The sequence below is a fragment of the Chiloscyllium punctatum genome, chromosome 21 (assembly GCF_047496795.1).
Source record: "Chiloscyllium punctatum isolate Juve2018m chromosome 21, sChiPun1.3, whole genome shotgun sequence".
In the NCBI taxonomy this organism is placed as follows: Eukaryota; Metazoa; Chordata; class Chondrichthyes; order Orectolobiformes; family Hemiscylliidae; genus Chiloscyllium; species Chiloscyllium punctatum.
The window spans coordinates 15,073,087-15,096,398 of NC_092759.1; the positions used below are offsets into that span (position 1 = coordinate 15,073,087).

The window sequence follows — 23,312 nt, forward strand, 5'->3', positions numbered from 1 at the left end:
CGAGAGACCAGATTCTGAGAGCGTTGCTGCAAGTGTGAATGCAGGAAAGCTCAGGCCTGCCTGAGGCGGCAGCACTGCTGGTTCTGTGGTGTAATGGCTAGCACTCTGGACTTTGAATCCAGCGATCCGAGTTCGAATCTCGGCGGAACCTTGACTTGCTTCGTCCCGGCCCTTGTTTAATGTGGGACGCGCGAGTGAAATCTGCCTACGGGCCAATTGTAAGAGCAGCCCTTTTAGCACCTTGGAGTCAGATCTCATCGCATTTCTGCCAGAACGGGATGATGCCAATCCCGAGGTGGCGTCTTAAGCTCGCCACCGGTGCCTGCTTTTGCTCTCTCCTGAACCACGGATGTGTTTTCTTCGAAGGACACAGCATTAAGAGACAAGCTGCAGTCAAGCGGTGTTGTTTTTGGAGCTCCTCTCTGTGTTCCACAGACAGCTGGTGAAAAGGTGACAGGAATTGAAATGAGGCGCATGCTGGACAGGTGCTCTTTTCTTTAATTTGATTCAACAATTCACAGGAACAGCTGGACACAGAGAAACAGCAATTTTACCAGGGAGAGGAGCGGCAAAGCCAGGCCCCGAGCCCTACCGTTCAACCAGTTTTCAGGGAAACCAGGAACCTCAAATCCCAGTTTCAATCACTACAAAACGGTAACAATGACATTTGTACGTACAAGGCAGTCCAACGACATCAAAAACAGTGCATACAATGCAGACTCCCGGAAAGCCAGGGACACGTGCTCTTGAACACAGTCCGTCTGAGATCTCACTTTGCTTAAAAGCATTGCTCATCGCAGCGCTGACACAGCGATGGCCGCCGGTAAGGGAGAGAAACAGCAGCGGTGCTGTTTGAATAGGCAGCTGTACTGCAGATGTGCGACTTGTCCTACAGCTGTACTTAGCAGAAGGAAGGCTAACTGTGAGGTGAGAAAGCTGAAGCCAAAGTGAAATGCTGGCGAGGCGATTGTCCAGCAGCTTGAAAGTTTGCCAGTGAGAGAGATTAGCGAGCAGTAGCCCGGCTCAGAGTTGTTCATGGCCGACAGCAGCCCTGCTCCCGCTGAGAAACTAGGTTTCGCGGACAGGTCGGCATATCTGGCACGGCCCGAGCTGCTTTCGAAAACTTCGGCAAAGTGGATTTCGGAGGCGAGGGCGACCGGCCTTACAGGGCAGCAGGCCGAGACAGCGTGGTTGCACTTGCGAAAGACCGAGTGCACGAGCTGCTGGATCAGCAGATCCACAGTCGCCATTGTGATCCTTGTCGTTGTTGTTTCCACGCTTGACGAAGGAGGCAAACATCCTTGAGCAGTGGTTCGGCAGCCCCTGCTGTCTCAGGGTTCCATGGTGTAATGGTGAGCACTCTGGACTCTGAATCCTGCGATCCGAGTTCAAATCTCGGTGGAGCCTTCTTTTTGGCTGCGTGAGCGATTGTCTTCGACAGAACTGTTGACTTCACAAATTCCACACCCATGATGGAAGTGGGCTGGTTTTCCCCTTGCGACAGTGTTTGCGATGCTCCTGCGTCGAGCGCGCGAGCTGCTTTTGCTCTGCCCTGTACCACGCAAGTATTCCCTGCCAAGGACGCAGCAGCGAGAGACCAGATTCTGAGAGCGTTGCTGCAAGTGTGAATGCAGGAAAGCTCAGGCCCGCCAGAGGCGGCAGCACTGCTGGTTCCGTGGTGTAATGGCTAGCACTCTGGACTTTGAATCCAGCGATCCGAGTTCGAATCTCGGCGGAACCTTGACTTGCTTCGTCCCGGCCCTTGTTTAATGTGGGACGCGCCAGTGAAATCTGCCTACGGGCCAATTGTAAGAGCAGCCCTTTTAGCACCTTGGAGTCAGATCTCATCGCATTTCTGCCAGAACGGGATGATGCCAATCCCGAGGTGGAGTCTTAAGCTCGCCACCGGTGCCTGCTTTTGCTCTCTCCTGAACCACGGATGTGTTTTCTTCGAAGGACACAGCATTAAGAGACAAGCTGCAGTCAAGCGGTGTTGTTTTTGGAGCTCCTCTCTGTGTTCCACAGACAGCTGGTGAAAAGGTGACAGGAATTGAAATGAGGCGCATGCTGGACAGGTGCTCTTTTCTTTAATTTGATTCAACAATTCACAGGAACAGCTGGACACAGAGAAACCGCAATTTTACCAGGGAGAGGAGCGGCAAAGCCAGGCCCCGAGCCCTACCGTTCAACCAGTTTTCAGGGAAACCAGGAACCTCAAATCCCAGTTTCAATCACTACAAAACGGTAACAATGACATTTGTACGTACAAGGCAGTCCAACGACATCAAAAACAGTGCATACAATGCAGACTCCCGGAAAGCCAGGGACACGTGCTCTTGAACACAGTCCGTCTGAGATCTCACTTTGCTTAAAAGCATTGCTCATCGCAGCGCTGACACAGCGATGGCCGCCGGTAAGGGAGAGAAACAGCAGCGGTGCTGTTTGAATAGGCAGCTGTACTGCAGATGTGCGACTTGTCCTACAGCTGTACTTAGCAGAAGGAAGGCTAACTGTGAGGTGAGAAAGCTGAAGCCAAAGTGAAATGCTGGCGAGGCGATTGTCCAGCAGCTTGAAAGTTTGCCAGTGAGAGAGATTAGCGAGCAGTAGCCCGGCTCAGAGTTGTTCATGGCCGACAGCAGCCCTGCTCCCGCTGAGAAACTAGGTTTCGCGGACAGGTCGGCATATCTGGCACGGCCCGAGCTGCTTTCGAAAACTTCGGCAAAGTGGATTTCGGAGGCGAGGGCGACCGGCCTTACAGGGCAGCAGGCCGAGACAGCGTGGTTGCACTTGCGAAAGACCGAGTGCACGAGCTGCTGGATCAGCAGATCCACAGTCGCCATTGTGATCCTTGTCGTTGTTGTTTCCACGCTTGACGAAGGAGGCAAACATCCTTGAGCAGTGGTTCGGCAGCCCCTGCTGTCTCAGGGTTCCATGGTGTAATGGTGAGCACTCTGGACTCTGAATCCTGCGATCTGAGTTCAAAACTCGGTGGAGCCTTCTTTTTGGCTGCGTGAGCGATTGTCTTCGACAGAACTGTTGACTTCACAAATTCCACACCCATGATGGAAGTGGGCTGGTTTTCCCCTTGCGACAGTGTTTGCGATGCTCCTGCGTCGAGCGCGCGAGCTGCTTTTGCTCTGCCCTGTACCACGCAAGTATTCCCTGCCAAGGACGCAGCAGCGAGAGACCAGATTCTGAGAGCGTTGCTGCAAGTGTGAATGCAGGAAAGCTCAGGCCCGCCAGAGGCGGCAGCACTGCTGGTTCCGTGGTGTAATGGCTAGCACTCTGGACTTTGAATCCAGCGATCCGAGTTCGAATCTCGGCGGAACCTTGACTTGCTTCGTCCCGGCCCTTGTTTAATGTGGGACGCGCCAGTGAAATCTGCCTACGGGCCAATTGTAAGAGCAGCCCTTTTAGCACCTTGGAGTCAGATCTCATCGCATTTCTGCCAGAACGGGATGATGCCAATCCCGAGGTGGCGTCTTAAGCTCGCCACCGGTGCCTGCTTTTGCTCTCTCCTGAACCACGGATGTGTTTTCTTCGAAGGACACAGCATTAAGAGACAAGCTGCAGTCAAGCGGTGTTGTTTTTGGAGCTCCTCTCTGTGTTCCACAGACAGCTGGTGAAAAGGTGACAGGAATTGAAATGAGGCGCATGCTGGACAGGTGCTCTTTTCTTTAATTTGATTCAACAATTCACAGGAACAGCTGGACACAGAGAAACCGCAATTTTACCAGGGAGAGGAGCGGCAAAGCCAGGCCCCGAGCCCTACCGTTCAACCAGTTTTCAGGGAAACCAGGAACCTCAAATCCCAGTTTCAATCACTACAAAACGGTAACAATGACATTTGTACGTACAAGGCAGTCCAACGACATCAAAAACAGTGCATACAATACAGACTCCCGGAAAGCCAGGGACACGTGCTCTTGAACACAGTCCGTCTGAGATCTCACTTTGCTTAAAAGCATTGCTCATCGCAGCGCTGACACAGCGATGGCCGCCGGTAAGGGAGAGAAACAGCAGCGGTGCTGTTTGAATAGGCAGCTGTACTGCAGATGTGCGACTTGTCCTACAGCTGTACTTAGCAGAAGGAAGGCTAACTGTGAGGTGAGAAAGCTGAAGCCAAAGTGAAATGCTGGCGAGGCGATTGTCCAGCAGCTTGAAAGTTTGCCAGTGAGAGAGATTAGCGAGCAGTAGCCCGGCTCAGAGTTGTTCATGGCCGACAGCAGCCCTGCTCCCGCTGAGAAACTAGGTTTCGCGGACAGGTCGGCATATCTGGCACGGCCCGAGCTGCTTTCGAAAACTTCGGCAAAGTGGATTTCGGAGGCGAGGGCGACCGGCCTTACAGGGCAGCAGGCCGAGACAGCGTGGTTGCACTTGCGAAAGACCGAGTGCACGAGCTGCTGGATCAGCAGATCCACAGTCGCCATTGTGATCCTTGTCGTTGTTGTTTCCACGCTTGACGAAGGAGGCAAACATCCTTGAGCAGTGGTTCGGCAGCCCCTGCTGTCTCAGGGTTCCATGGTGTAATGGTGAGCACTCTGGACTCTGAATCCTGCGATCCGAGTTCAAATCTCGGTGGAGCCTTCTTTTTGGCTGCGTGAGCGATTGTCTTCGACAGAACTGTTGACTTCACAAATTCCACACCCATGATGGAAGTGGGCTGGTTTTCCCCTTGCGACAGTGTTTGCGATGCTCCTGCGTCGAGCGCGCGAGCTGCTTTTGCTCTGCCCTGTACCACGCAAGTATTCCCTGCCAAGGACGCAGCAGCGAGAGACCAGATTCTGAGAGCGTTGCTGCAAGTGTGAATGCAGGAAAGCTCAGGCCCGCCAGAGGCGGCAGCACTGCTGGTTCCGTGGTGTAATGGCTAGCACTCTGGACTTTGAATCCAGCGATCCGAGTTCGAATCTTGGCGGAACCTTGACTTGCTTCGTCCCGGCCCTTGTTTAATGTGGGACGCGCGAGTGAAATCTGCCTACGGGCCAATTGTAAGAGCAGCCCTTTTAGCACCTTGGAGTCAGATCTCATCGCATTTCTGCCAGAACGGGATGATGCCAATCCCGAGGTGGAGTCTTAAGCTCGCCACCGGTGCCTGCTTTTGCTCTCTCCTGAACCACGGATGTGTTTTCTTCGAAGGACACAGCATTAAGAGACAAGCTGCAGTCAAGCGGTGTTGTTTTTGGAGCTCCTCTCTGTGTTCCACAGACAGCTGGTGAAAAGGTGACAGGAATTGAAATGAGGCGCATGCTGGACAGGTGCTCTTTTCTTTAATTTGATTCAACAATTCACAGGAACAGCTGGACACAGAGAAACCGCAATTTTACCAGGGAGAGGAGCGGCAAAGCCAGGCCCCGAGCCCTACCGTTCAACCAGTTTTCAGGGAAACCAGGAACCTCAAATCCCAGTTTCAATCACTACAAAACGGTAACAATGACATTTGTACGTACAAGGCAGTCCAACGACATCAAAAACAGTGCATACAATACAGACTCCCGGAAAGCCAGGGACACGTGCTCTTGAACACAGTCCGTCTGAGATCTCACTTTGCTTAAAAGCATTGCTCATCGCAGCGCTGACACAGCGATGGCCGCCGGTAAGGGAGAGAAACAGCAGCGGTGCTGTTTGAATAGGCAGCTGTACTGCAGATGTGCGACTTGTCCTACAGCTGTACTTAGCAGAAGGAAGGATAACTGTGAGGTGAGAAAGCTGAAGCCAAAGTGAAATGCTGGCGAGGCGATTGTCCAGCAGCTTGAAAGTTTGCCAGTGAGAGAGATTAGCGAGCAGTAGCCCGGCTCAGAGTTGTTCATGGCCGACAGCAGCCCTGCTCCCGCTGAGAAACTAGGTTTCGCGGACAGGTCGGCATATCTGGCACGGCCCGAGCTGCTTTCGGAAACTTCGGCAAAGTGGATTTCGGAGGCGAGGGCGACCGGCCTTACAGGGCAGCAGGCCGAGACAGCGTGGTTGCACTTGCGAAAGACCGAGTGCACGAGCTGCTGGATCAGCAGATCCACAGTCGCCATTGTGATCCTTGTCGTTGCTGTTTCCACGCTTGACGAAGGAGGCAAACATCCTTGAGCAGTGGTTCGGCAGCCCCTGCTGTCTCAGGGTTCCATGGTGTAATGGTGAGCACTCTGGACTCTGAATCCAGCGATCCGAGTTCAAATCTCGGTGGAGCCTTCTTTCTGGCTGCGTGAGCGATTGTCTTCGACAGAACTGTTGACTTCACAAATTCCACACCCATGATGGAAGTGGGCTGGTTTTCCCCTTGCGACAGTGTTTGCGATGCTCCTGCGTCGAGCGCGCGAGCTGCTTTTGCTCTGCCCTGTACCACGCAAGTATTCCCTGCCAAGGACGCAGCAGCGAGAGACCAGATTCTGAGAGCGTTGCTGCAAGTGTGAATGCAGGAAAGCTCAGGCCCGCCAGAGGCGGCAGCACTGCTGGTTCCGTGGTGTAATGGCTAGCACTCTGGACTTTGAATCCAGCGATCCGAGTTCGAATCTCGGCGGAACCTTGACTTGCTTCGTCCCGGCCCTTGTTTAATGTGGGACGCGCCAGTGAAATCTGCCTACGGGCCAATTGTAAGAGCAGCCCTTTTAGCACCTTGGAGTCAGATCTCATCGCATTTCTGCCAGAACGGGATGATGCCAATCCCGAGGTGGAGTCTTAAGCTCGCCACCGGTGCCTGCTTTTGCTCTCTCCTGAACCACGGATGTGTTTTCTTCGAAGGACACAGCATTAAGAGACAAGCTGCAGTCAAGCGGTGTTGTTTTTGGAGCTCCTCTCTGTGTTCCACAGACAGCTGGTGAAAAGGTGACAGGAATTGAAATGAGGCGCATGCTGGACAGGTGCTCTTTTCTTTAATTTGATTCAACAATTCACAGGAACAGCTGGACACAGAGAAACAGCAATTTTACCAGGGAGAGGAGCGGCAAAGCCAGGCCCCGAGCCCTACCGTTCAACCAGTTTTCAGGGAAACCAGGAACCTCAAATCCCAGTTTCAATCACTACAAAACGGTAACAATGACATTTGTACGTACAAGGCAGTCCAACGACATCAAAAACAGTGCATACAATGCAGACTCCCGGAAAGCCAGGGACACGTGCTCTTGAACACAGTCCGTCTGAGATCTCACTTTGCTTAAAAGCATTGCTCATCGCAGCGCTGACACAGCGATGGCCGCCGGTAAGGGAGAGAAACAGCAGCGGTGCTGTTTGAATAGGCAGCTGTACTGCAGATGTGCGACTTGTCCTACAGCTGTACTTAGCAGAAGGAAGGCTAACTGTGAGGTGAGAAAGCTGAAGCCAAAGTGAAATGCTGGCGAGGCGATTGTCCAGCAGCTTGAAAGTTTGCCAGTGAGAGAGATTAGCGAGCAGTAGCCCGGCTCAGAGTTGTTCATGGCCGACAGCAGCCCTGCTCCCGCTGAGAAACTAGGTTTCGCGGACAGGTCGGCATATCTGGCACGGCCCGAGCTGCTTTCGAAAACTTCGGCAAAGTGGATTTCGGAGGCGAGGGCGACCGGCCTTACAGGGCAGCAGGCCGAGACAGCGTGGTTGCACTTGCGAAAGACCGAGTGCACGAGCTGCTGGATCAGCAGATCCACAGTCGCCATTGTGATCCTTGTCGTTGTTGTTTCCACGCTTGACGAAGGAGGCAAACATCCTTGAGCAGTGGTTCGGCAGCCCCTGCTGTCTCAGGGTTCCATGGTGTAATGGTGAGCACTCTGGACTCTGAATCCCGCGATCCGAGTTCAAATCTCGGTGGAGCCTTCTTTCTGGCAGCGTGAGCGATTGTCTTCGACAGAACTGTTGATTTCACAAATTCCACACCCATGATGGAAGTGGGCTGGTTTTCCCCTTGCGACAGTGTTTGCGATGCTCCTGCGTCGAGCGCGCGAGCTGCTTTTGCTCTGCCCTGTACCACGCAAGTATTCCCTGCCAAGGACGCAGCAGCGAGAGACCAGATTCTGAGAGCGTTGCTGCAAGTGTGAATGCAGGAAAGCTCAGGCCTGCCTGAGGCGGCAGCACTGCTGGTTCCGTGGTGAAATGGCTAGCACTCTGGACTTTGGATCCAGCGATCCGAGTTCGAATCTCGGCGGAACCTTGACTTGCTTCGTCCCGGCCCTTGTTTAATGTGGGACGCGCCAGTGAAATCTGCCCACGGGCCAATTGTAAGAGCAGCCCTTTTAGCACCTTGGAGTCAGATCTCATCGCATTTCTGCCAGAACGGGATGATGCCAATCCCGAGGTGGCGTCTTAAGCTCGCCACCGGTGCCTGCTTTTGCTCTCTCCTGAACCACGGATGTGTTTTCTTCGAAGGACACAGCATTAAGAGACAAGCTGCAGTCAAGCGGTGTTGTTTTTGGAGCTCCTCTCTGTGTTCCACAGACAGCTGGTGAAAAGGTGACAGGAATTGAAATGAGGCGCATGCTGGACAGGTGCTCTTTTCTTTAATTTGATTCAACAATTCACAGGAACAGCTGGACACAGAGAAACCGCAATTTTACCAGGGAGAGGAGCGGCAAAGCCAGGCCCCGAGCCCTACCGTTCAACCAGTTTTCAGGGAAACCAGGAACCTCAAATCCCAGTTTCAATCACTACAAAACGGTAACAATGACATTTGTACGTACAAGGCAGTCCAACGACATCAAAAACAGTGCATACAATGCAGACTCCCGGAAAGCCAGGGACACGTGCTCTTGAACACAGTCCGTCTGAGATCTCACTTTGCTTAAAAGCATTGCTCATCGCAGCGCTGACACAGCGATGGCCGCCGGTAAGGGAGAGAAACAGCAGCGGTGCTGTTTGAATAGGCAGCTGTACTGCAGATGTGCGACTTGTCCTACAGCTGTACTTAGCAGAAGGAAGGCTAACTGTGAGGTGAGAAAGCTGAAGCCAAAGTGAAATGCTGGCGAGGCGATTGTCCAGCAGCTTGAAAGTTTGCCAGTGAGAGAGATTAGCGAGCAGTAGCCCGGCTCAGAGTTGTTCATGGCCGACAGCAGCCCTGCTCCCGCTGAGAAACTAGGTTTCGCGGACAGGTCGGCATATCTGGCACGGCCCGAACTGCTTTCGAAAACTTCGGCAAAGTGGATTTCGGAGGCGAGGGCGACCGGCCTTACAGGGCAGCAGGCCGAGACAGCGTGGTTGCACTTGCGAAAGACCGAGTGCACGAGCTGCTGGATCAGCAGATCCACAGTCGCCATTGTGATCCTTGTCGTTGTTGTTTCCACGCTTGACGAAGGAGGCAAACATCCTTGAGCAGTGGTTCGGCAGCCCCTGCTGTCTCAGGGTTCCATGGTGTAATGGTGAGCACTCTGGATTCTGAATCCAGCGATCCGAGTTCAAATCTCGGTGGAGCCTTCTTTCTGGCAGCGTGAGCGATTGTCTTCGACAGAACTGTTGATTTCACAAATTCCACACCCATGATGGAAGTGGGCTGGTTTTCCCCTTGCGACAGTGTTTGCGATGCTCCTGCGTCGAGCGCGCGAGCTGCTTTTGCTCTGCCCTGTACCACGCAAGTATTCCCTGCCAAGGACGCAGCAGCGAGAGACCAGATTCTGAGAGCGTTGCTGCAAGTGTGAATGCAGGAAAGCTCAGGCCTGCCTGAGGCGGCAGCACTGCTGGTTCTGTGGTGTAATGGCTAGCACTCTGGACTTTGAATCCAGCGATCCGAGTTCGAATCTCGGCGGAACCTTGACTTGCTTCGTCCCGGCCCTTGTTTAATGTGGGACGCGCGAGTGAAATCTGCCTACGGGCCAATTGTAAGAGCAGCCCTTTTAGCACCTTGGAGTCAGATCTCATCGCATTTCTGCCAGAACGGGATGATGCCAATCCCGAGGTGGCGTCTTAAGCTCGCCACCGGTGCCTGCTTTTGCTCTCTCCTGAACCACGGATGTGTTTTCTTCGAAGGACACAGCATTAAGAGACAAGCTGCAGTCAAGCGGTGTTGTTTTTGGAGCTCCTCTCTGTGTTCCACAGACAGCTGGTGAAAAGGTGACAGGAATTGAAATGAGGCGCATGCTGGACAGGTGCTCTTTTCTTTAATTTGATTCAACAATTCACAGGAACAGCTGGACACAGAGAAACAGCAATTTTACCAGGGAGAGGAGCGGCAAAGCCAGGCCCCGAGCCCTACCGTTCAACCAGTTTTCAGGGAAACCAGGAACCTCAAATCCCAGTTTCAATCACTACAAAACGGTAACAATGACATTTGTACGTACAAGGCAGTCCAACGACATCAAAAACAGTGCATACAATGCAGACTCCCGGAAAGCCAGGGACACGTGCTCTTGAACACAGTCCGTCTGAGATCTCACTTTGCTTAAAAGCATTGCTCATCGCAGCGCTGACACAGCGATGGCCGCCGGTAAGGGAGAGAAACAGCAGCGGTGCTGTTTGAATAGGCAGCTGTACTGCAGATGTGCGACTTGTCCTACAGCTGTACTTAGCAGAAGGAAGGCTAACTGTGAGGTGAGAAAGCTGAAGCCAAAGTGAAATGCTGGCGAGGCGATTGTCCAGCAGCTTGAAAGTTTGCCAGTGAGAGAGATTAGCGAGCAGTAGCCCGGCTCAGAGTTGTTCATGGCCGACAGCAGCCCTGCTCCCGCTGAGAAACTAGGTTTCGCGGACAGGTCGGCATATCTGGCACGGCCCGAGCTGCTTTCGAAAACTTCGGCAAAGTGGATTTCGGAGGCGAGGGCGACCGGCCTTACAGGGCAGCAGGCCGAGACAGCGTGGTTGCACTTGCGAAAGACCGAGTGCACGAGCTGCTGGATCAGCAGATCCACAGTCGCCATTGTGATCCTTGTCGTTGTTGTTTCCACGCTTGACGAAGGAGGCAAACATCCTTGAGCAGTGGTTCGGCAGCCCCTGCTGTCTCAGGGTTCCATGGTGTAATGGTGAGCACTCTGGACTCTGAATCCTGCGATCCGAGTTCAAATCTCGGTGGAGCCTTCTTTTTGGCTGCGTGAGCGATTGTCTTCGACAGAACTGTTGACTTCACAAATTCCACACCCATGATGGAAGTGGGCTGGTTTTCCCCTTGCGACAGTGTTTGCGATGCTCCTGCGTCGAGCGCGCGAGCTGCTTTTGCTCTGCCCTGTACCACGCAAGTATTCCCTGCCAAGGACGCAGCAGCGAGAGACCAGATTCTGAGAGCGTTGCTGCAAGTGTGAATGCAGGAAAGCTCAGGCCCGCCAGAGGCGGCAGCACTGCTGGTTCCGTGGTGTAATGGCTAGCACTCTGGACTTTGAATCCAGCGATCCGAGTTCGAATCTCGGCGGAACCTTGACTTGCTTCGTCCCGGCCCTTGTTTAATGTGGGACGCGCCAGTGAAATCTGCCTACGGGCCAATTGTAAGAGCAGCCCTTTTAGCACCTTGGAGTCAGATCTCATCGCATTTCTGCCAGAACGGGATGATGCCAATCCCGAGGTGGAGTCTTAAGCTCGCCACCGGTGCCTGCTTTTGCTCTCTCCTGAACCACGGATGTGTTTTCTTCGAAGGACACAGCATTAAGAGACAAGCTGCAGTCAAGCGGTGTTGTTTTTGGAGCTCCTCTCTGTGTTCCACAGACAGCTGGTGAAAAGGTGACAGGAATTGAAATGAGGCGCATGCTGGACAGGTGCTCTTTTCTTTAATTTGATTCAACAATTCACAGGAACAGCTGGACACAGAGAAACCGCAATTTTACCAGGGAGAGGAGCGGCAAAGCCAGGCCCCGAGCCCTACCGTTCAACCAGTTTTCAGGGAAACCAGGAACCTCAAATCCCAGTTTCAATCACTACAAAACGGTAACAATGACATTTGTACGTACAAGGCAGTCCAACGACATCAAAAACAGTGCATACAATGCAGACTCCCGGAAAGCCAGGGACACGTGCTCTTGAACACAGTCCGTCTGAGATCTCACTTTGCTTAAAAGCATTGCTCATCGCAGCGCTGACACAGCGATGGCCGCCGGTAAGGGAGAGAAACAGCAGCGGTGCTGTTTGAATAGGCAGCTGTACTGCAGATGTGCGACTTGTCCTACAGCTGTACTTAGCAGAAGGAAGGCTAACTGTGAGGTGAGAAAGCTGAAGCCAAAGTGAAATGCTGGCGAGGCGATTGTCCAGCAGCTTGAAAGTTTGCCAGTGAGAGAGATTAGCGAGCAGTAGCCCGGCTCAGAGTTGTTCATGGCCGACAGCAGCCCTGCTCCCGCTGAGAAACTAGGTTTCGCGGACAGGTCGGCATATCTGGCACGGCCCGAGCTGCTTTCGAAAACTTCGGCAAAGTGGATTTCGGAGGCGAGGGCGACCGGCCTTACAGGGCAGCAGGCCGAGACAGCGTGGTTGCACTTGCGAAAGACCGAGTGCACGAGCTGCTGGATCAGCAGATCCACAGTCGCCATTGTGATCCTTGTCGTTGTTGTTTCCACGCTTGACGAAGGAGGCAAACATCCTTGAGCAGTGGTTCGGCAGCCCCTGCTGTCTCAGGGTTCCATGGTGTAATGGTGAGCACTCTGGACTCTGAATCCTGCGATCTGAGTTCAAAACTCGGTGGAGCCTTCTTTTTGGCTGCGTGAGCGATTGTCTTCGACAGAACTGTTGACTTCACAAATTCCACACCCATGATGGAAGTGGGCTGGTTTTCCCCTTGCGACAGTGTTTGCGATGCTCCTGCGTCGAGCGCGCGAGCTGCTTTTGCTCTGCCCTGTACCACGCAAGTATTCCCTGCCAAGGACGCAGCAGCGAGAGACCAGATTCTGAGAGCGTTGCTGCAAGTGTGAATGCAGGAAAGCTCAGGCCCGCCAGAGGCGGCAGCACTGCTGGTTCCGTGGTGTAATGGCTAGCACTCTGGACTTTGAATCCAGCGATCCGAGTTCGAATCTCGGCGGAACCTTGACTTGCTTCGTCCCGGCCCTTGTTTAATGTGGGACGCGCCAGTGAAATCTGCCTACGGGCCAATTGTAAGAGCAGCCCTTTTAGCACCTTGGAGTCAGATCTCATCGCATTTCTGCCAGAACGGGATGATGCCAATCCCGAGGTGGCGTCTTAAGCTCGCCACCGGTGCCTGCTTTTGCTCTCTCCTGAACCACGGATGTGTTTTCTTCGAAGGACACAGCATTAAGAGACAAGCTGCAGTCAAGCGGTGTTGTTTTTGGAGCTCCTCTCTGTGTTCCACAGACAGCTGGTGAAAAGGTGACAGGAATTGAAATGAGGCGCATGCTGGACAGGTGCTCTTTTCTTTAATTTGATTCAACAATTCACAGGAACAGCTGGACACAGAGAAACCGCAATTTTACCAGGGAGAGGAGCGGCAAAGCCAGGCCCCGAGCCCTACCGTTCAACCAGTTTTCAGGGAAACCAGGAACCTCAAATCCCAGTTTCAATCACTACAAAACGGTAACAATGACATTTGTACGTACAAGGCAGTCCAACGACATCAAAAACAGTGCATACAATACAGACTCCCGGAAAGCCAGGGACACGTGCTCTTGAACACAGTCCGTCTGAGATCTCACTTTGCTTAAAAGCATTGCTCATCGCAGCGCTGACACAGCGATGGCCGCCGGTAAGGGAGAGAAACAGCAGCGGTGCTGTTTGAATAGGCAGCTGTACTGCAGATGTGCGACTTGTCCTACAGCTGTACTTAGCAGAAGGAAGGCTAACTGTGAGGTGAGAAAGCTGAAGCCAAAGTGAAATGCTGGCGAGGCGATTGTCCAGCAGCTTGAAAGTTTGCCAGTGAGAGAGATTAGCGAGCAGTAGCCCGGCTCAGAGTTGTTCATGGCCGACAGCAGCCCTGCTCCCGCTGAGAAACTAGGTTTCGCGGACAGGTCGGCATATCTGGCACGGCCCGAGCTGCTTTCGAAAACTTCGGCAAAGTGGATTTCGGAGGCGAGGGCGACCGGCCTTACAGGGCAGCAGGCCGAGACAGCGTGGTTGCACTTGCGAAAGACCGAGTGCACGAGCTGCTGGATCAGCAGATCCACAGTCGCCATTGTGATCCTTGTCGTTGTTGTTTCCACGCTTGACGAAGGAGGCAAACATCCTTGAGCAGTGGTTCGGCAGCCCCTGCTGTCTCAGGGTTCCATGGTGTAATGGTGAGCACTCTGGACTCTGAATCCTGCGATCCGAGTTCAAATCTCGGTGGAGCCTTCTTTTTGGCTGCGTGAGCGATTGTCTTCGACAGAACTGTTGACTTCACAAATTCCACACCCATGATGGAAGTGGGCTGGTTTTCCCCTTGCGACAGTGTTTGCGATGCTCCTGCGTCGAGCGCGCGAGCTGCTTTTGCTCTGCCCTGTACCACGCAAGTATTCCCTGCCAAGGACGCAGCAGCGAGAGACCAGATTCTGAGAGCGTTGCTGCAAGTGTGAATGCAGGAAAGCTCAGGCCCGCCAGAGGCGGCAGCACTGCTGGTTCCGTGGTGTAATGGCTAGCACTCTGGACTTTGAATCCAGCGATCCGAGTTCGAATCTTGGCGGAACCTTGACTTGCTTCGTCCCGGCCCTTGTTTAATGTGGGACGCGCGAGTGAAATCTGCCTACGGGCCAATTGTAAGAGCAGCCCTTTTAGCACCTTGGAGTCAGATCTCATCGCATTTCTGCCAGAACGGGATGATGCCAATCCCGAGGTGGAGTCTTAAGCTCGCCACCGGTGCCTGCTTTTGCTCTCTCCTGAACCACGGATGTGTTTTCTTCGAAGGACACAGCATTAAGAGACAAGCTGCAGTCAAGCGGTGTTGTTTTTGGAGCTCCTCTCTGTGTTCCACAGACAGCTGGTGAAAAGGTGACAGGAATTGAAATGAGGCGCATGCTGGACAGGTGCTCTTTTCTTTAATTTGATTCAACAATTCACAGGAACAGCTGGACACAGAGAAACCGCAATTTTACCAGGGAGAGGAGCGGCAAAGCCAGGCCCCGAGCCCTACCGTTCAACCAGTTTTCAGGGAAACCAGGAACCTCAAATCCCAGTTTCAATCACTACAAAACGGTAACAATGACATTTGTACGTACAAGGCAGTCCAACGACATCAAAAACAGTGCATACAATACAGACTCCCGGAAAGCCAGGGACACGTGCTCTTGAACACAGTCCGTCTGAGATCTCACTTTGCTTAAAAGCATTGCTCATCGCAGCGCTGACACAGCGATGGCCGCCGGTAAGGGAGAGAAACAGCAGCGGTGCTGTTTGAATAGGCAGCTGTACTGCAGATGTGCGACTTGTCCTACAGCTGTACTTAGCAGAAGGAAGGATAACTGTGAGGTGAGAAAGCTGAAGCCAAAGTGAAATGCTGGCGAGGCGATTGTCCAGCAGCTTGAAAGTTTGCCAGTGAGAGAGATTAGCGAGCAGTAGCCCGGCTCAGAGTTGTTCATGGCCGACAGCAGCCCTGCTCCCGCTGAGAAACTAGGTTTCGCGGACAGGTCGGCATATCTGGCACGGCCCGAGCTGCTTTCGGAAACTTCGGCAAAGTGGATTTCGGAGGCGAGGGCGACCGGCCTTACAGGGCAGCAGGCCGAGACAGCGTGGTTGCACTTGCGAAAGACCGAGTGCACGAGCTGCTGGATCAGCAGATCCACAGTCGCCATTGTGATCCTTGTCGTTGCTGTTTCCACGCTTGACGAAGGAGGCAAACATCCTTGAGCAGTGGTTCGGCAGCCCCTGCTGTCTCAGGGTTCCATGGTGTAATGGTGAGCACTCTGGACTCTGAATCCAGCGATCCGAGTTCAAATCTCGGTGGAGCCTTCTTTCTGGCTGCGTGAGCGATTGTCTTCGACAGAACTGTTGACTTCACAAATTCCACACCCATGATGGAAGTGGGCTGGTTTTCCCCTTGCGACAGTGTTTGCGATGCTCCTGCGTCGAGCGCGCGAGCTGCTTTTGCTCTGCCCTGTACCACGCAAGTATTCCCTGCCAAGGACGCAGCAGCGAGAGACCAGATTCTGAGAGCGTTGCTGCAAGTGTGAATGCAGGAAAGCTCAGGCCCGCCAGAGGCGGCAGCACTGCTGGTTCCGTGGTGTAATGGCTAGCACTCTGGACTTTGAATCCAGCGATCCGAGTTCGAATCTCGGCGGAACCTTGACTTGCTTCGTCCCGGCCCTTGTTTAATGTGGGACGCGCCAGTGAAATCTGCCTACGGGCCAATTGTAAGAGCAGCCCTTTTAGCACCTTGGAGTCAGATCTCATCGCATTTCTGCCAGAACGGGATGATGCCAATCCCGAGGTGGCGTCTTAAGCTCGCCACCGGTGCCTGCTTTTGCTCTCTCCTGAACCACGGATGTGTTTTCTTCGAAGGACACAGCATTAAGAGACAAGCTGCAGTCAAGCGGTGTTGTTTTTGGAGCTCCTCTCTGTGTTCCACAGACAGCTGGTGAAAAGGTGACAGGAATTGAAATGAGGCGCATGCTGGACAGGTGCTCTTTTCTTTAATTTGATTCAACAATTCACAGGAACAGCTGGACACAGAGAAACCGCAATTTTACCAGGGAGAGGAGCGGCAAAGCCAGGCCCCGAGCCCTACCGTTCAACCAGTTTTCAGGGAAACCAGGAACCTCAAATCCCAGTTTCAATCACTACAAAACGGTAACAATGACATTTGTACGTACAAGGCAGTCCAACGACATCAAAAACAGTGCATACAATACAGACTCCCGGAAAGCCAGGGACACGTGCTCTTGAACACAGTCCGTCTGAGATCTCACTTTGCTTAAAAGCATTGCTCATCGCAGCGCTGACACAGCGATGGCCGCCGGTAAGGGAGAGAAACAGCAGCGGTGCTGTTTGAATAGGCAGCTGTACTGCAGATGTGCGACTTGTCCTACAGCTGTACTTAGCAGAAGGAAGGCTAACTGTGAGGTGAGAAAGCTGAAGCCAAAGTGAAATGCTGGCGAGGCGATTGTCCAGCAGCTTGAAAGTTTGCCAGTGAGAGAGATTAGCGAGCAGTAGCCCGGCTCAGAGTTGTTCATGGCCGACAGCAGCCCTGCTCCCGCTGAGAAACTAGGTTTCGCGGACAGGTCGGCATATCTGGCACGGCCCGAGCTGCTTTCGAAAACTTCGGCAAAGTGGATTTCGGAGGCGAGGGCGACCGGCCTTACAGGGCAGCAGGCCGAGACAGCGTGGTTGCACTTGCGAAAGACCGAGTGCACGAGCTGCTGGATCAGCAGATCCACAGTCGCCATTGTGATCCTTGTCGTTGTTGTTTCCACGCTTGACGAAGGAGGCAAACATCCTTGAGCAGTGGTTCGGCAGCCCCTGCTGTCTCAGGGTTCCATGGTGTAATGGTGAGCACTCTGGACTCTGAATCCTGCGATCCGAGTTCAAATCTCGGTGGAGCCTTCTTTTTGGCTGCGTGAGCGATTGTCTTCGACAGAACTGTTGACTTCACAAATTCCACACCCATGATGGAAGTGGGCTGGTTTTCCCCTTGCGACAGTGTTTGCGATGCTCCTGCGTCGAGCGCGCGAGCTGCTTTTGCTCTGCCCTGTACCACGCAAGTATTCCCTGCCAAGGACGCAGCAGCGAGAGACCAGATTCTGAGAGCGTTGCTGCAAGTGTGAATGCAGGAAAGCTCAGGCCCGCCAGAGGCGGCAGCACTGCTGGTTCCGTGGTGTAATGGCTAGCACTCTGGACTTTGAATCCAGCGATCCGAGTTCGAATCTTGGCGGAACCTTGACTTGCTTCGTCCCGGCCCTTGTTTAATGTGGGACGCGCGAGTGAAATCTGCCTACGGGCCAATTGTAAGAGCAGCCCTTTTAGCACCTTGGAGTCAGATCTCATCGCATTTCTGCCAGAACGGGATGATGCCAATCCCGAGGTGGAGTCTTAAGCTCGCCACCGGTGCCTGCTTTTGCTCTCTCCTGAACCACGGATGTGTTTTCTTCGAAGGACACAGCATTAAGAGACAAGCTGCAGTCAAGCGGTGTTGTTTTTGGAGCTCCTCTCTGTGTTCCACAGACAGCTGGTGAAAAGGTGACAGGAATTGAAATGAGGCGCATGCTGGACAGGTGCTCTTTTCTTTAATTTGATTCAACAATTCACAGGAACAGCTGGACACAGAGAAACCGCAATTTTACCAGGGAGAGGAGCGGCAAAGCCAGGCCCCGAGCCCTACCGTTCAACCAGTTTTCAGGGAAACCAGGAACCTCAAATCCCAGTTTCAATCACTACAAAACGGTAACAATGACATTTGTACGTACAAGGCAGTCCAACGACATCAAAAACAGTGCATACAATACAGACTCCCGGAAAGCCAGGGACACGTGCTCTTGAACACAGTCCGTCTGAGATCTCACTTTGCTTAAAAGCATTGCTCATCGCAGCGCTGACACAGCGATGGCCGCCGGTAAGGGAGAGAAACAGCAGCGGTGCTGTTTGAATAGGCAGCTGTACTGCAGATGTGCGACTTGTCCTACAGCTGTACTTAGCAGAAGGAAGGATAACTGTGAGGTGAGAAAGCTGAAGCCAAAGTGAAATGCTGGCGAGGCGATTGTCCAGCAGCTTGAAAGTTTGCCAGTGAGAGAGATTAGCGAGCAGTAGCCCGGCTCAGAGTTGTTCATGGCCGACAGCAGCCCTGCTCCCGCTGAGAAACTAGGTTTCGCGGACAGGTCGGCATATCTGGCACGGCCCGAGCTGCTTTCGGAAACTTCGGCAAAGTGGATTTCGGAGGCGAGGGCGACCGGCCTTACAGGGCAGCAGGCCGAGACAGCGTGGTTGCACTTGCGAAAGACCGAGTGCACGAGCTGCTGGATCAGCAGATCCACAGTCGCCATTGTGATCCTTGTCGTTGCTGTTTCCACGCTTGACGAAGGAGGCAAACATCCTTGAGCAGTGGTTCGGCAGCCCCTGCTGTCTCAGGGTTCCATGGTGTAATGGTGAGCACTCTGGACTCTGAATCCAGCGATCCGAGTTCAAATCTCGGTGGAGCCTTCTTTCTGGCTGCGTGAGCGATTGTCTTCGACAGAACTGTTGACTTCACAAATTCCACACCCATGATGGAAGTGGGCTGGTTTTCCCCTTGCGACAGTGTTTGCGATGCTCCTGCGTCGAGCGCGCGAGCTGCTTTTGCTCTGCCCTGTACCACGCAAGTATTCCCTGCCAAGGACGCAGCAGCGAGAGACCAGATTCTGAGAGCGTTGCTGCAAGTGTGAATGCAGGAAAGCTCAGGCCCGCCAGAGGCGGCAGCACTGCTGGTTCCGTGGTGTAATGGCTAGCACTCTGGACTTTGAATCCAGCGATCCGAGTTCGAATCTCGGCGGAACCTTGACTTGCTTCGTCCCGGCCCTTGTTTAATGTGGGACGCGCCAGTGAAATCTGCCTACGGGCCAATTGTAAGAGCAGCCCTTTTAGCACCTTGGAGTCAGATCTCATCGCATTTCTGCCAGAACGGGATGATGCCAATCCCGAGGTGGAGTCTTAAGCTCGCCACCGGTGCCTGCTTTTGCTCTCTCCTGAACCACGGATGTGTTTTCTTCGAAGGACACAGCATTAAGAGACAAGCTGCAGTCAAGCGGTGTTGTTTTTGGAGCTCCTCTCTGTGTTCCACAGACAGCTGGTGAAAAGGTGACAGGAATTGAAATGAGGCGCATGCTGGACAGGTGCTCTTTTCTTTAATTTGATTCAACAATTCACAGGAACAGCTGGACACAGAGAAACCGCAATTTTACCAGGGAGAGGAGCGGCAAAGCCAGGCCCCGAGCCCTACCGTTCAACCAGTTTTCAGGGAAACCAGGAACCTCAAATCCCAGTTTCAATCACTACAAAACGGTAACAATGACATTTGTACGTACAAGGCAGTCCAACGACATCAAAAACAGTGCATACAATGCAGACTCCCGGAAAGCCAGGGACACGTGCTCTTGAACACAGTCCGTCTGAGATCTCACTTTGCTTAAAAGCATTGCTCATCGCAGCGCTGACACAGCGATGGCCGCCGGTAAGGGAGAGAAACAGCAGCGGTGCTGTTTGAATAGGCAGCTGTACTGCAGATGTGCGACTTGTCCTACAGCTGTACTTAGCAGAAGGAAGGCTAACTGTGAGGTGAGAAAGCTGAAGCCAAAGTGAAATGCTGGCGAGGCGATTGTCCAGCAGCTTGAAAGTTTGCCAGTGAGAGAGATTAGCGAGCAGTAGCCCGGCTCAGAGTTGTTCATGGCCGACAGCAGCCCTGCTCCCGCTGAGAAACTAGGTTTCGCGGACAGGTCGGCATATCTGGCACGGCCCGAGCTGCTTTCGAAAACTTCGGCAAAGTGGATTTCGGAGGCGAGGGCGACCGGCCTTACAGGGCAGCAGGCCGAGACAGCGTGGTTGCACTTGCGAAAGACCGAGTGCACGAGCTGCTGGATCAGCAGATCCACAGTCGCCATTGTGATCCTTGTCGTTGTTGTTTCCACGCTTGACGAAGGAGGCAAACATCCTTGAGCAGTGGTTCGGCAGCCCCTGCTGTCTCAGGGTTCCATGGTGTAATGGTGAGCACTCTGCACTCTGAATCCTGCGATCCGAGTTCAAATCTCGGTGGAGCCTTCTTTTTGGCTGCGTGAGCGATTGTCTTCGACAGAACTGTTGACTTCACAAATTCCACACCCATGATGGAAGTGGGCTGGTTTTCCCCTTGCGACAGTGTTTGCGATGCTCCTGCGTCGAGCGCGCGAGCTGCTTTTGCTCTGCCCTGTACCACGCAAGTATTCCCTGCCAAGGACGCAGCAGCGAGAGACCAGATTCTGAGAGCGTTGCTGCAAGTGTGAATGCAGGAAAGCTCAGGCCCGCCAGAGGCGGCAGCACTGCTGGTTCCGTGGTGTAATGGCTAGCACTCTGGACTTTGAATCCAGCGATCCGAGTTCGAATCTCGGCGGAACCTTGACTTGCTTCGTCCCGGCCCTTGTTTAATGTGGGACGCGCCAGTGAAATCTGCCTACGGGCCAATTGTAAGAGCAGCCCTTTTAGCACCTTGGAGTCAGATCTCATCGCATTTCTGCCAGAACGGGATGATGCCAATCCCGAGGTGGAGTCTTAAGCTCGCCACCGGTGCCTGCTTTTGCTCTCTCCTGAACCACGGATGTGTTTTCTTCGAAGGACACAGCATTAAGAGACAAGCTGCAGTCAAGCGGTGTTGTTTTTGGAGCTCCTCTCTGTGTTCCACAGACAGCTGGTGAAAAGGTGACAGGAATTGAAATGAGGCGCATGCTGGACAGGTGCTCTTTTCTTTAATTTGATTCAACAATTCACAGGAACAGCTGGACACAGAGAAACCGCAATTTTACCAGGGAGAGGAGCGGCAAAGCCAGGCCCCGAGCCCTACCGTTCAACCAGTTTTCAGGGAAACCAGGAACCTCAAATCCCAGTTTCAATCACTACAAAACGGTAACAATGACATTTGTACGTACAAGGCAGTCCAACGACATCAAAAACAGTGCATACAATACAGACTCCCGGAAAGCCAGGGACACGTGCTCTTGAACACAGTCCGTCTGAGATCTCACTTTGCTTAAAAGCATTGCTCATCGCAGCGCTGACACAGCGATGGCCGCCGGTAAGGGAGAGAAACAGCAGCGGTGCTGTTTGAATAGGCAGCTGTACTGCAGATGTGCGACTTGTCCTACAGCTGTACTTAGCAGAAGGAAGGCTAACTGTGAGGTGAGAAAGCTGAAGCCAAAGTGAAATGCTGGCGAGGCGATTGTCCAGCAGCTTGAAAGTTTGCCAGTGAGAGAGATTAGCGAGCAGTAGCCCGGCTCAGAGTTGTTCATGGCCGACAGCAGCCCTGCTCCCGCTGAGAAACTAGGTTTCGCGGACAGGTCGGCATATCTGGCACGGCCCGAGCTGCTTTCGGAAACTTCGGCAAAGTGGATTTCGGAGGCGAGGGCGACCGGCCTTACAGGGCAGCAGGCCGAGACAGCGTGGTTGCACTTGCGAAAGACCGAGTGCACGAGCTGCTGGATCAGCAGATCCACAGTCGCCATTGTGATCCTTGTCGTTGCTGTTTCCACGCTTGACGAAGGAGGCAAACATCCTTGAGCAGTGGTTCGGCAGCCCCTGCTGTCTCAGGGTTCCATGGTGTAATGGTGAGCACTCTGGACTCTGAATCCAGCGATCCGAGTTCAAATCTCGGTGGAGCCTTCTTTCTGGCTGCGTGAGCGATTGTCTTCGACAGAACTGTTGACTTCACAAATTCCACACCCATGATGGAAGTGGGCTGGTTTTCCCCTTGCGACAGTGTTTGCGATGCTCCTGCGTCGAGCGCGCTCGCTGCTTTTGCTCTGCCCTGGACCACGCAAGTATTCCCTGCCAAGGACGCAGCAGCGAGAGACCAGATTCTGAGAGCGTTGCTGCAAGTGTGAATGCAGGAAAGCTCAGGCCCGCCAGAGGCGGCAGCACTGCTGGTTCCGTGGTGTAATGGCTAGCACTCTGGACTTTGAATCCAGCGATCCGAGTTCGAATCTCGGCGGAACCTGGACTTGCTTCGTCCCGGCCCTTGTTTAATGTGGGACGCGCCAGTGAAATCTGCCTACGGGCCAATTGTAAGAGCAGCCCTTTTAGCACCTTGGAGTCAGATCTCATCGCATTTCTGCCAGAACGGGATGATGCCAATCCCGAGGTGGCGTCTTAAGCTCGCCACCGGTGCCTGCTTTTGCTCTCTCCTGAACCACGGATGTGTTTTCTTCGAAGGACACAGCATTAAGAGACAAGCTGCAGTCAAGCGGTGTTGTTTTTGGAGCTCCTCTCTGTGTTCCACAGACAGCTGGTGAAAAGGTGACAGGAATTGAAATGAGGCGCATGCTGGACAGGTGCTCTTTTCTTTAATTTGATTCAACAATTCACAGGAACAGCTGGACACAGAGAAACCGCAATTTTACCAGGGAGAGGAGCGGCAAAGCCAGGCCCCGAGCCCTACCGTTCAACCAGTTTTCAGGGAAACCAGGAACCTCAAATCCCAGTTTCAATCACTACAAAACGGTAACAATGACATTTGTACGTACAAGGCAGTCCAACGACATCAAAAACAGTGCATACAATACAGACTCCCGGAAAGCCAGGGACACGTGCTCTTGAACACAGTCCGTCTGAGATCTCACTTTGCTTAAAAGCATTGCTCATCGCAGCGCTGACACAGCGATGGCCGCCGGTAAGGGAGAGAAACAGCAGCGGTGCTGTTTGAATAGGCAGCTGTACTGCAGATGTGCGACTTGTCCTACAGCTGTACTTAGCAGAAGGAAGGCTAACTGTGAGGTGAGAAAGCTGAAGCCAAAGTGAAATGCTGGCGAGGCGATTGTCCAGCAGCTTGAAAGTTTGCCAGTGAGAGAGATTAGCGAGCAGTAGCCCGGCTCAGAGTTGTTCATGGCCGACAGCAGCCC

General features: G+C 53.3%; 26 non-coding genes across 26 annotated transcripts; all 26 read left to right on the forward strand.

The window, feature by feature from the left end:
* Positions 1–79: 79 nt before the first annotated feature.
* Positions 80–151, forward strand: trnaq-uug (transfer RNA glutamine (anticodon UUG)). Its single transcript has one exon. It is a non-coding gene; the product is annotated as a tRNA-Gln (tRNA).
* A 1,184-nt stretch (positions 152–1,335) lies between these two features.
* trnaq-cug (transfer RNA glutamine (anticodon CUG)) lies at positions 1,336–1,407 on the forward strand. The gene has a single exon. It is a non-coding gene; the product is annotated as a tRNA-Gln (tRNA).
* A 262-nt stretch (positions 1,408–1,669) lies between these two features.
* Positions 1,670–1,741, forward strand: trnaq-uug (transfer RNA glutamine (anticodon UUG)). The gene has a single exon. It is a non-coding gene; the product is annotated as a tRNA-Gln (tRNA).
* A 1,518-nt stretch (positions 1,742–3,259) lies between these two features.
* Positions 3,260–3,331, forward strand: trnaq-uug (transfer RNA glutamine (anticodon UUG)). Its single transcript has one exon. It is a non-coding gene; the product is annotated as a tRNA-Gln (tRNA).
* A 1,184-nt stretch (positions 3,332–4,515) lies between these two features.
* Positions 4,516–4,587, forward strand: trnaq-cug (transfer RNA glutamine (anticodon CUG)). Its single transcript has one exon. It is a non-coding gene; the product is annotated as a tRNA-Gln (tRNA).
* A 262-nt stretch (positions 4,588–4,849) lies between these two features.
* Positions 4,850–4,921, forward strand: trnaq-uug (transfer RNA glutamine (anticodon UUG)). The gene has a single exon. It is a non-coding gene; the product is annotated as a tRNA-Gln (tRNA).
* A 1,184-nt stretch (positions 4,922–6,105) lies between these two features.
* trnaq-cug (transfer RNA glutamine (anticodon CUG)) lies at positions 6,106–6,177 on the forward strand. Its single transcript has one exon. It is a non-coding gene; the product is annotated as a tRNA-Gln (tRNA).
* Positions 6,178–6,439: 262 nt separating this feature from the next.
* On the forward strand, positions 6,440–6,511 carry trnaq-uug (transfer RNA glutamine (anticodon UUG)). The gene has a single exon. It is a non-coding gene; the product is annotated as a tRNA-Gln (tRNA).
* A 1,184-nt stretch (positions 6,512–7,695) lies between these two features.
* trnaq-cug (transfer RNA glutamine (anticodon CUG)) lies at positions 7,696–7,767 on the forward strand. Its single transcript has one exon. It is a non-coding gene; the product is annotated as a tRNA-Gln (tRNA).
* Positions 7,768–8,029: 262 nt separating this feature from the next.
* Positions 8,030–8,101, forward strand: trnaq-uug (transfer RNA glutamine (anticodon UUG)). Its single transcript has one exon. It is a non-coding gene; the product is annotated as a tRNA-Gln (tRNA).
* A 1,184-nt stretch (positions 8,102–9,285) lies between these two features.
* trnaq-cug (transfer RNA glutamine (anticodon CUG)) lies at positions 9,286–9,357 on the forward strand. The gene has a single exon. It is a non-coding gene; the product is annotated as a tRNA-Gln (tRNA).
* A 262-nt stretch (positions 9,358–9,619) lies between these two features.
* On the forward strand, positions 9,620–9,691 carry trnaq-uug (transfer RNA glutamine (anticodon UUG)). Its single transcript has one exon. It is a non-coding gene; the product is annotated as a tRNA-Gln (tRNA).
* Positions 9,692–10,875: 1,184 nt separating this feature from the next.
* Positions 10,876–10,947, forward strand: trnaq-cug (transfer RNA glutamine (anticodon CUG)). The gene has a single exon. It is a non-coding gene; the product is annotated as a tRNA-Gln (tRNA).
* Positions 10,948–11,209: 262 nt separating this feature from the next.
* On the forward strand, positions 11,210–11,281 carry trnaq-uug (transfer RNA glutamine (anticodon UUG)). Its single transcript has one exon. It is a non-coding gene; the product is annotated as a tRNA-Gln (tRNA).
* Positions 11,282–12,799: 1,518 nt separating this feature from the next.
* Positions 12,800–12,871, forward strand: trnaq-uug (transfer RNA glutamine (anticodon UUG)). Its single transcript has one exon. It is a non-coding gene; the product is annotated as a tRNA-Gln (tRNA).
* A 1,184-nt stretch (positions 12,872–14,055) lies between these two features.
* Positions 14,056–14,127, forward strand: trnaq-cug (transfer RNA glutamine (anticodon CUG)). Its single transcript has one exon. It is a non-coding gene; the product is annotated as a tRNA-Gln (tRNA).
* Positions 14,128–14,389: 262 nt separating this feature from the next.
* On the forward strand, positions 14,390–14,461 carry trnaq-uug (transfer RNA glutamine (anticodon UUG)). Its single transcript has one exon. It is a non-coding gene; the product is annotated as a tRNA-Gln (tRNA).
* A 1,184-nt stretch (positions 14,462–15,645) lies between these two features.
* Positions 15,646–15,717, forward strand: trnaq-cug (transfer RNA glutamine (anticodon CUG)). The gene has a single exon. It is a non-coding gene; the product is annotated as a tRNA-Gln (tRNA).
* A 262-nt stretch (positions 15,718–15,979) lies between these two features.
* Positions 15,980–16,051, forward strand: trnaq-uug (transfer RNA glutamine (anticodon UUG)). The gene has a single exon. It is a non-coding gene; the product is annotated as a tRNA-Gln (tRNA).
* Positions 16,052–17,235: 1,184 nt separating this feature from the next.
* On the forward strand, positions 17,236–17,307 carry trnaq-cug (transfer RNA glutamine (anticodon CUG)). Its single transcript has one exon. It is a non-coding gene; the product is annotated as a tRNA-Gln (tRNA).
* Positions 17,308–17,569: 262 nt separating this feature from the next.
* On the forward strand, positions 17,570–17,641 carry trnaq-uug (transfer RNA glutamine (anticodon UUG)). Its single transcript has one exon. It is a non-coding gene; the product is annotated as a tRNA-Gln (tRNA).
* A 1,184-nt stretch (positions 17,642–18,825) lies between these two features.
* Positions 18,826–18,897, forward strand: trnaq-cug (transfer RNA glutamine (anticodon CUG)). The gene has a single exon. It is a non-coding gene; the product is annotated as a tRNA-Gln (tRNA).
* Positions 18,898–19,159: 262 nt separating this feature from the next.
* trnaq-uug (transfer RNA glutamine (anticodon UUG)) lies at positions 19,160–19,231 on the forward strand. Its single transcript has one exon. It is a non-coding gene; the product is annotated as a tRNA-Gln (tRNA).
* Positions 19,232–20,749: 1,518 nt separating this feature from the next.
* On the forward strand, positions 20,750–20,821 carry trnaq-uug (transfer RNA glutamine (anticodon UUG)). Its single transcript has one exon. It is a non-coding gene; the product is annotated as a tRNA-Gln (tRNA).
* Positions 20,822–22,005: 1,184 nt separating this feature from the next.
* trnaq-cug (transfer RNA glutamine (anticodon CUG)) lies at positions 22,006–22,077 on the forward strand. Its single transcript has one exon. It is a non-coding gene; the product is annotated as a tRNA-Gln (tRNA).
* Positions 22,078–22,339: 262 nt separating this feature from the next.
* Positions 22,340–22,411, forward strand: trnaq-uug (transfer RNA glutamine (anticodon UUG)). The gene has a single exon. It is a non-coding gene; the product is annotated as a tRNA-Gln (tRNA).
* Positions 22,412–23,312: the final 901 nt, after the last annotated feature.